The sequence below is a fragment of the Miscanthus floridulus genome, chromosome 1, assembly GCF_019320115.1.
Source record: "Miscanthus floridulus cultivar M001 chromosome 1, ASM1932011v1, whole genome shotgun sequence".
Classification (NCBI taxonomy): domain Eukaryota; kingdom Viridiplantae; phylum Streptophyta; class Magnoliopsida; order Poales; family Poaceae; genus Miscanthus; species Miscanthus floridulus.
The window spans coordinates 61476526-61483322 of NC_089580.1; the positions used below are offsets into that span (position 1 = coordinate 61476526).

The following is a 6797-nucleotide window of genomic DNA, read 5'->3' on the forward strand; positions in this document are numbered from 1 at the left end:
TGAAGTGGTTTGAGCATAGTTCAGTTGGTTAGGTAATATGGGTGCTCGTATTTTTTTAGATTTCTTTTAGGATTTAACGGTATTCCCTCCGTCCACAAAAGAATGTAATTATAGGAACTGTGCCGGTTAAACTAGCTTAAGTTTGACCAAGTTTATAGTAAATAATATTAATATTTATGTCTCTAAATAAATTTATTATGAAAATATATTCTATAACTAATCTAATGGTGCTTATTTTGTCTCATGAGTATTAGTGCTTTTTCATATAATTTTAGTTAAAATTTAAACTGTTTGACTCCTCGAAATATGATAATTGCATTCTTTTGTGGACGGAGGTAGTACTATCTTTTAGTGACAGTGACATGTCTGAGCATGTGTGTATGCACTAGGTTTTAGGGGGAGAAAAGCTTTAGCTAATGAAAAAACTTAATGTTGATGGCCATCTGTTTTCGTAAAAAAAGTTACAAAATATTGATGGCCTTCCCTCAATGCCCTGTATGCTAGGACCCGTTTTGGATCACATGAATTGAAATCAATATTTAGAAAGTGCTCCTCATTTTATTGTTAGATTACTTTTCAATTTCTCTCAATTCTTGGAAACTAAAGAGGGCCTAAGAGATTTGCCTATCCAACTCATAGAGCCATAGAGGTGAATGTATATGTGTATACGAGTGTGTGTATACTAGGTTTCGGCAATGGAAACTTAAGCTAATGAAAAGACTTAACATTGATGTTCTCGTAGAAAAAAGCTAGTACAACATATTGTTTTTTTTAGAAAATAATACAAAATATTGATGGCCTTCGCTCGTTGCCCTGTATGATAATTTACATGGGCTTTTGCAGGCTCGGGTTGCCAGCATGGGCCCCCATTGATAAGTTACAAGATCTCTTGGTCTGAGTTTCGAATTATACAAGATCCTTTTTCCAAAATTTTGTCCCCGTCTCCTTATACCGTTCAATCGAACGAGAAAGTTCCCTAAAAATGTTATAAGAGGTCATCTATACTCTATAGGATAGGAAGTCCCGATGTCCTCTAAATTTGTGCTCATGTTTTCGAAATTTCGAGCAACCGTGGTGCAGAGTACAGAGTACTACAGAGCACAGACACCAGAGCACCGGTTTTGTACCGTCAATGACTTAGTGCTACCGTAAAAACGTATAGTAACTCTAGTGATAGATGTTTCAGATCTTCAAAAACATGCTTGGCCACATACTGCTGCGATCTGCTGATGCACCCAAACATTTCTGTCTGAAGAGTCAGCAGTTTAACAATTGTTTCAGTGTAGACTACATGCATGATGACGAGGTGACATTTCTCCTTTTAATAACTAGCTGAACGTCCTCGATCTCTTGCGTCTGCATGGGACATGACCTGAATTTGAGTTTTGCTCTGAACTTTATTTCAGAAGTACGTGGGGTGTCCAAATGCCAAAAATTCGACCATGGAAATGCATTTGCCACTGATTTCTACGTACATTTCAAGTGAGCAGATTGTCCCCTTCTGTTTAGGAGACTTTTAACCATTGCTGCCCGGGCTGCGGTGCCTGCGTGACAAGAATTTCAACAAAAAGAAAACGAAAAAAAAAACATCCCTTCTTCGCTGCAAGTTAACTGCTTCAGGTTACCATCATTGGCCCCCATCAAGAATTGGCCCATCTCAAGTCTACTTTTCAGTTTAGGCCTTGTTTAGATTGGGGTTAGAAATCAATATTTGGCACTGTAGCACTTTCGTTTGTATTTGACAATTATTGTTCAATCATGACCTAATTAGGCTCAAAAGATTTGTCTCGTAATTTACAATCAAACTGTGTAATTAATTATTTTTTATCTATATTTAATACTTCATACATGTGTTCAAAAATTTAATGTGATAGAGAAAAAGTGAAAAAACTTAGCAATCACTTAGATGATGATATGACGAGTCCAAAAGGCGGAGGCTCGTCGACTCCGGTCCTCCCAGACCGCGGACAGAGATTCAAAAAGTGATGCTGCTCAGATAGTAGTACGAGTACTCCTAGGCATTAGGACATGCGCATCCAGACAGGAGCGCAACCGTCAGTACTACATGCATTTAGCACTATAAAAAAGAAGATTCTCCGTAACATTAAACTTGCAGTACATACATAAATTACTAAATATATATGAAATTAAAAACTAATTACACAGTTTAATTCTACTTTTCGAGACGAACGTTTTGAGCCTAATTAGTCAATGATCGGACAATTATTACCAAATACAAATAAAATGCTATAGTATGCTACAGTGCGCTACGGTGTATTCGGCGGCACCAAGTTCGGCCACCTAAACGTGGCCTTGCATTTCAATAATGCCGAGTTGGCTTGGCTGGTTGTGAGAGAGAGAGAGAGCAGCGGGTCCCGAGCTTTATCCTGATTACTGAAGCAACAACAGCTGTCCCTAGGCGACAGAGAGCCCCTCCGGATCTTGGCGCGTGTTTAGTTGGTGCTCAGCTTTCAAAAAGTTGCTACAGCATCTGTCACATCGAATGTTTGCGGCCCGTGCATGGAGCATTAAATGTAGACGAAAAGAAAAACTAATTGCACAGTTTGGTGGGAAATTACGAGACGAACGTTTTGAGCCTAATTAGTCCATGTTTGAACACTATTTGTCAAATAAAAACGAACGTGTTACAGTAGCCCCAAAATCCAAATTCACCCAACTAAACAAGGGCTTGCTTTGCTTGCTGCAGTATTGCGTGCATGCCGATGCCGGCCGTCGTTTTCCGTTCTCTGCTCCTACGGCTACGGTCCAATGGGATGGGGGCAAAAACTGAAAACGAACTTGGAACGGTTTCTGAACTTAAAAGTCGCATCTGTCAGTCTAGCAGTATGTCGTGCTCGCAAGCGTGTATTGGCCGCACCAAAAGGGGAAATCGAAGGACATGCTACTAGCTCAGAGGTGGCCATTACAGCTAGCAAGCTAATGTTAAGCACTACTAGTAGCTTAGCTGCGAGTGGAGTGAGTGCACATTCCTTGTGCCTAAATGAAATGTCTGGTGGCGGCGACTCGCCGACTGGTACTCACTCCTACTGTTGCGAATTCAATCGACAGCTCGGCTTCTCAGATGAGATGCCATGCCCATGCGGGCCACCGTCAAAGTGAGCTCGGCCGGACCCGGACGGATCGCTAATAAGGCCTCGTTCACTTTGCTAAAAAAGTGAACCCGATGAATAGTACCACTTTCGTCTTATTTGGTAAATATTGTCCAATCGTAGACCAACTAAGCTCAAAAGATTCATCTCGTGATTTCCAACTAAACTGTATAATTAGTTATTTTTTTACCTACATTTAATACTCCATGCAATCAGCTAAAAATTAATGTGATAGAGAGAGTGAAAAAAATTAGAATTTGGATGGCATCTAAACAAGGCCTAAGATACCCACCTCACATGTCGGGCCGGGGAAACATTGCATTATTCTTGAACGGCTCATAGTTTTTTTTTTCTTTTTCCTTCTTTCCTTCAGTAAGTATACTGCTCTCATGCATTGCATTACAATTTGCACTGGCATCAGTTACTAGCTACTATAGCGTAACGGTGAAGTATATACCCTACCGACACGACGCCACGGGAACTTCGTTTGCATTGTTCACAGCTCGCGGACACAGGGGACGAACGACACTACTTCTTGCATGGAATGCAAATGCCCCCGGCCGCTCGGCGCTCGCGAGCCCGTGCGTGCAGGCAGGATAAGGCGGCGAATTGATGATGAAGGGATCCTTCCTTCAATTCGTTCGCCGAGCGAAGCCGGTTATGGGGCCGTCAGTGCCGCTCGATTGGTGAGTGAGATCGCGGCATGGGGTCAGCAGTGCCGCCACTGTTGGCTGTCGCTGGTGCACGCACGTGTCCACGGCCAGTACCGTAACCTGCCGGACGTTGGTGAGGGATCGGAGGGGCGGCATGCATGTGCGCCTGTGTCTGTACACACGGGTGGTCCGATCAGCGGCACGATGCATCGCTGTAACCAATCAATTCAGCAGCGTCTACTGCATCGTCCGCCCGAACTACTCCATCCTTTCTGAAGGAAGCGTGAACCTCACTTTTGGACGAGTCGATGGGCCGGTTCACATGTACTGTAATCCGTACTTTTTAGCTTATTTTTTAGTTGGAATAGTATTTTTCTCTGACAACAAATCAACCGGAACAGTGTTTCGGCTTGTTTTTTCAGCGAAGCAAATGGGGCTGATATCATTTCAAATCTAACAAGATTTATAAAGAACAATGTCAACTTAGTTGTGTTCATTTCATAACTTCAATAGCAAATCATAGCAACATATATATATATATATATATATATGTGTAGACCGACCATTTCCGCTTCAAAATAGCGTAGAATAAGGAATACAGAACATGGAGACATAAAAATAAGCTAGCAGATGGTAGATTTGATTTATTAGCTAAACGGAGGAGGGCCATGACTCCATGAGCTTTCAAAACAAACAAATTAGCTTTTATTCATATGATGAGAGATTAGTCTAGAATTCCTCGGCAACAACAATAAAAGAAATAGAGAATGGTGACCTCGGAATTGGAGGGGGGAAAATAGTGCAAAGTATATACCTTTTTTTTCAAAAAAAAACACACGTCATGCAGGGGAAAAAAAGGTATCGACGACCAAAATGGTAAAACCAGAAAGAAGGTCACGTCTTGCAGGGAAAAAACACAAAAAAAAAATCAAAATGGAAAAGTTCACGTCGTGCAGGGGAAAAAAAGTATCGACCAAAATGGAAAAACCAGGAAGAAGGTCACGTGCGGGGAAGAATCAAAATGGAAAAAGGAAGAAACTCAAAAAAATCAAAATGGAAAAATCTGGAGATGCAGGGTATCGATCCCCGTACCTCTCGCATGCTAAGCGAGCGCTCTACCATCTGAGCTACATCCCCATTTTGTTCTGAGGTTTCTTCTACTACTATAAATATGTTTTATTTATTCCCCTTCCCAATGCTACCGGGCATATATTAATTGGTGGCCGGTGGGGTGCCTTGCCTTGCCTTGCCTCACCCTTGGCGTTTGCATGCACGCTGGCACTGGACAGATCGATGGGGGCACTGTTCGATGGAAGCCTCACGTCCGCATCAGCTAGCGTCTCTTTCCAACCAAGACATGGGCACACCGAACACACCCAGGCGACGGATCGGATCGAATTCGACGCACGACAACACGAGTCTGGATCGCCCCCCCTGCATGCAGGTGCAGGTGCAGGTGCAGGCCCAGACCAGAGGAGATCGACGCGGACGGATCATGCACCCTGTTCGCTTGTTGGTTTCAACCAGCCCAAACCAGTCAACCAACAGTGTTTTCCTCTCACATAAAACCAGCCCAAACCAGCCCAGAAACCAACCAGCGAACAGGCCGATGGATGCGCCGAAACGTACCCATCGAATCCCCATCTATCTATAATAGTAATAGTACCATGGAGGAGCTCGATCGAAGAAGGACCGCTCGCACGAGAGCCAGCTGATGGGGGGAAGATCAAAGCAGGCTGTTTGGCTTGCTGAAACTTGGCTGGAAAACACTGTTCTGGCTGAATTGTTGTGAGAGAAAAATACTGTTCCAACTAAAAAAATAAGTCGAACCAGTCGATTTCTGAATAAGCCGAACGGTAGGTGGCTAGCTAGCTAGGGCGTCTAGCAGCTCGCTTTGTCCGGCCGGCTGGCCCCCTAACTAGAATAGGGTCCACGTCCGCGGTCTACCCCATGCATGCGTCGATCACCGGCTTCATGTGACTATGTGAGAGCTTGTACTTAGGTTGTGCCCTTGTGCATCGAGCAGATCGATCTCAACTCTCGTGCCCCTCCCATGGCCGTTTCTCGCCTTTGGCCTGTTTAGTTCCTCATCAAACCCAAAATATTTTGGATTTTGGCCCAACATTCTGGGAAATGGATCTAAACACCACTCAGAATTTTTTGGAAACACATACCCATTCTGAATTCTGGATTCTGGAGTCCAGAGGCCAAAATAAGCCCAACTTGGGCCTGGTGCACGTGCTCCTCGCCCACACTGCCCCCAATCGCTACTCGCCCGCACTGCCCCCGAACCCTACCCGGCGCCCGATCGGGAGCCGCCGCCGCCGCTCTCTCCCACTCGCTGCTCGCCCGAACCCTACCCGTAGCTCGGCCCCAACGCCTCCTCCCTCTTCCTAGTTTCCTCCCCCATCTCCACCGCGCCGGGTCCTTCCCTCCCTCCGCCCAGCCGTCGTTTGCCTCCGGCTGAGGCCATCCTCGGCCGTTGCGGCCGCCGTCCAGGCGGAGCACCAGCCCGCGTTGGCCACGGCTCGGTCCGCGCGTGCTCTCTCGCTCGATTTCGGGGACAATTTAGTATATGTGAACTGTGAACTGTGTTTGTGAAATGTGCTTTGTGAACTGTTAAACTGTGTTTGTGAACGATGGCTTTGTGAACTGTGGCTTGCATGTCAAAATTGTGAACTGTTGACTGTGGCTTCCATGTCAACATTGTGAACTGTTGACTGTGGCTTGCATGCATGCTTGCGTGTCAAAACGATGGCCTGTGGCTTGCATGGAAGAAGCAGCAACGTCGATGGCTGGAAGAAGAAGCAGCATGCATGCTTCTGCATGGGGATGAGGCAATATGTGATTTGGGATTTCTTGGATTTTGGGTGCAACTAAACAGGTGCATGGGAATTCTTGATTCTGGATTTGGGATTGTAAAAAATTTGGAAATCTGGATTCTGGAAAATGGAGTGAACTAAACAGGGCCTTTAAAGAGTTCTCTCTCTTGGGCGCCCCTGCTGGTGCGGTGGTGCCCCTGCCGCCTGCCGGC

The 6797-nt window shown here is 45.0% G+C and overlaps 1 non-coding gene across 1 annotated transcript; it reads right to left on the reverse strand.

The window, feature by feature from the left end:
* Positions 1-4827: 4827 nt before the first annotated feature.
* On the reverse strand, positions 4828-4900 carry TRNAA-AGC (transfer RNA alanine (anticodon AGC)). The gene has a single exon. It is a non-coding gene; the product is annotated as a tRNA-Ala (tRNA).
* Positions 4901-6797: the final 1897 nt, after the last annotated feature.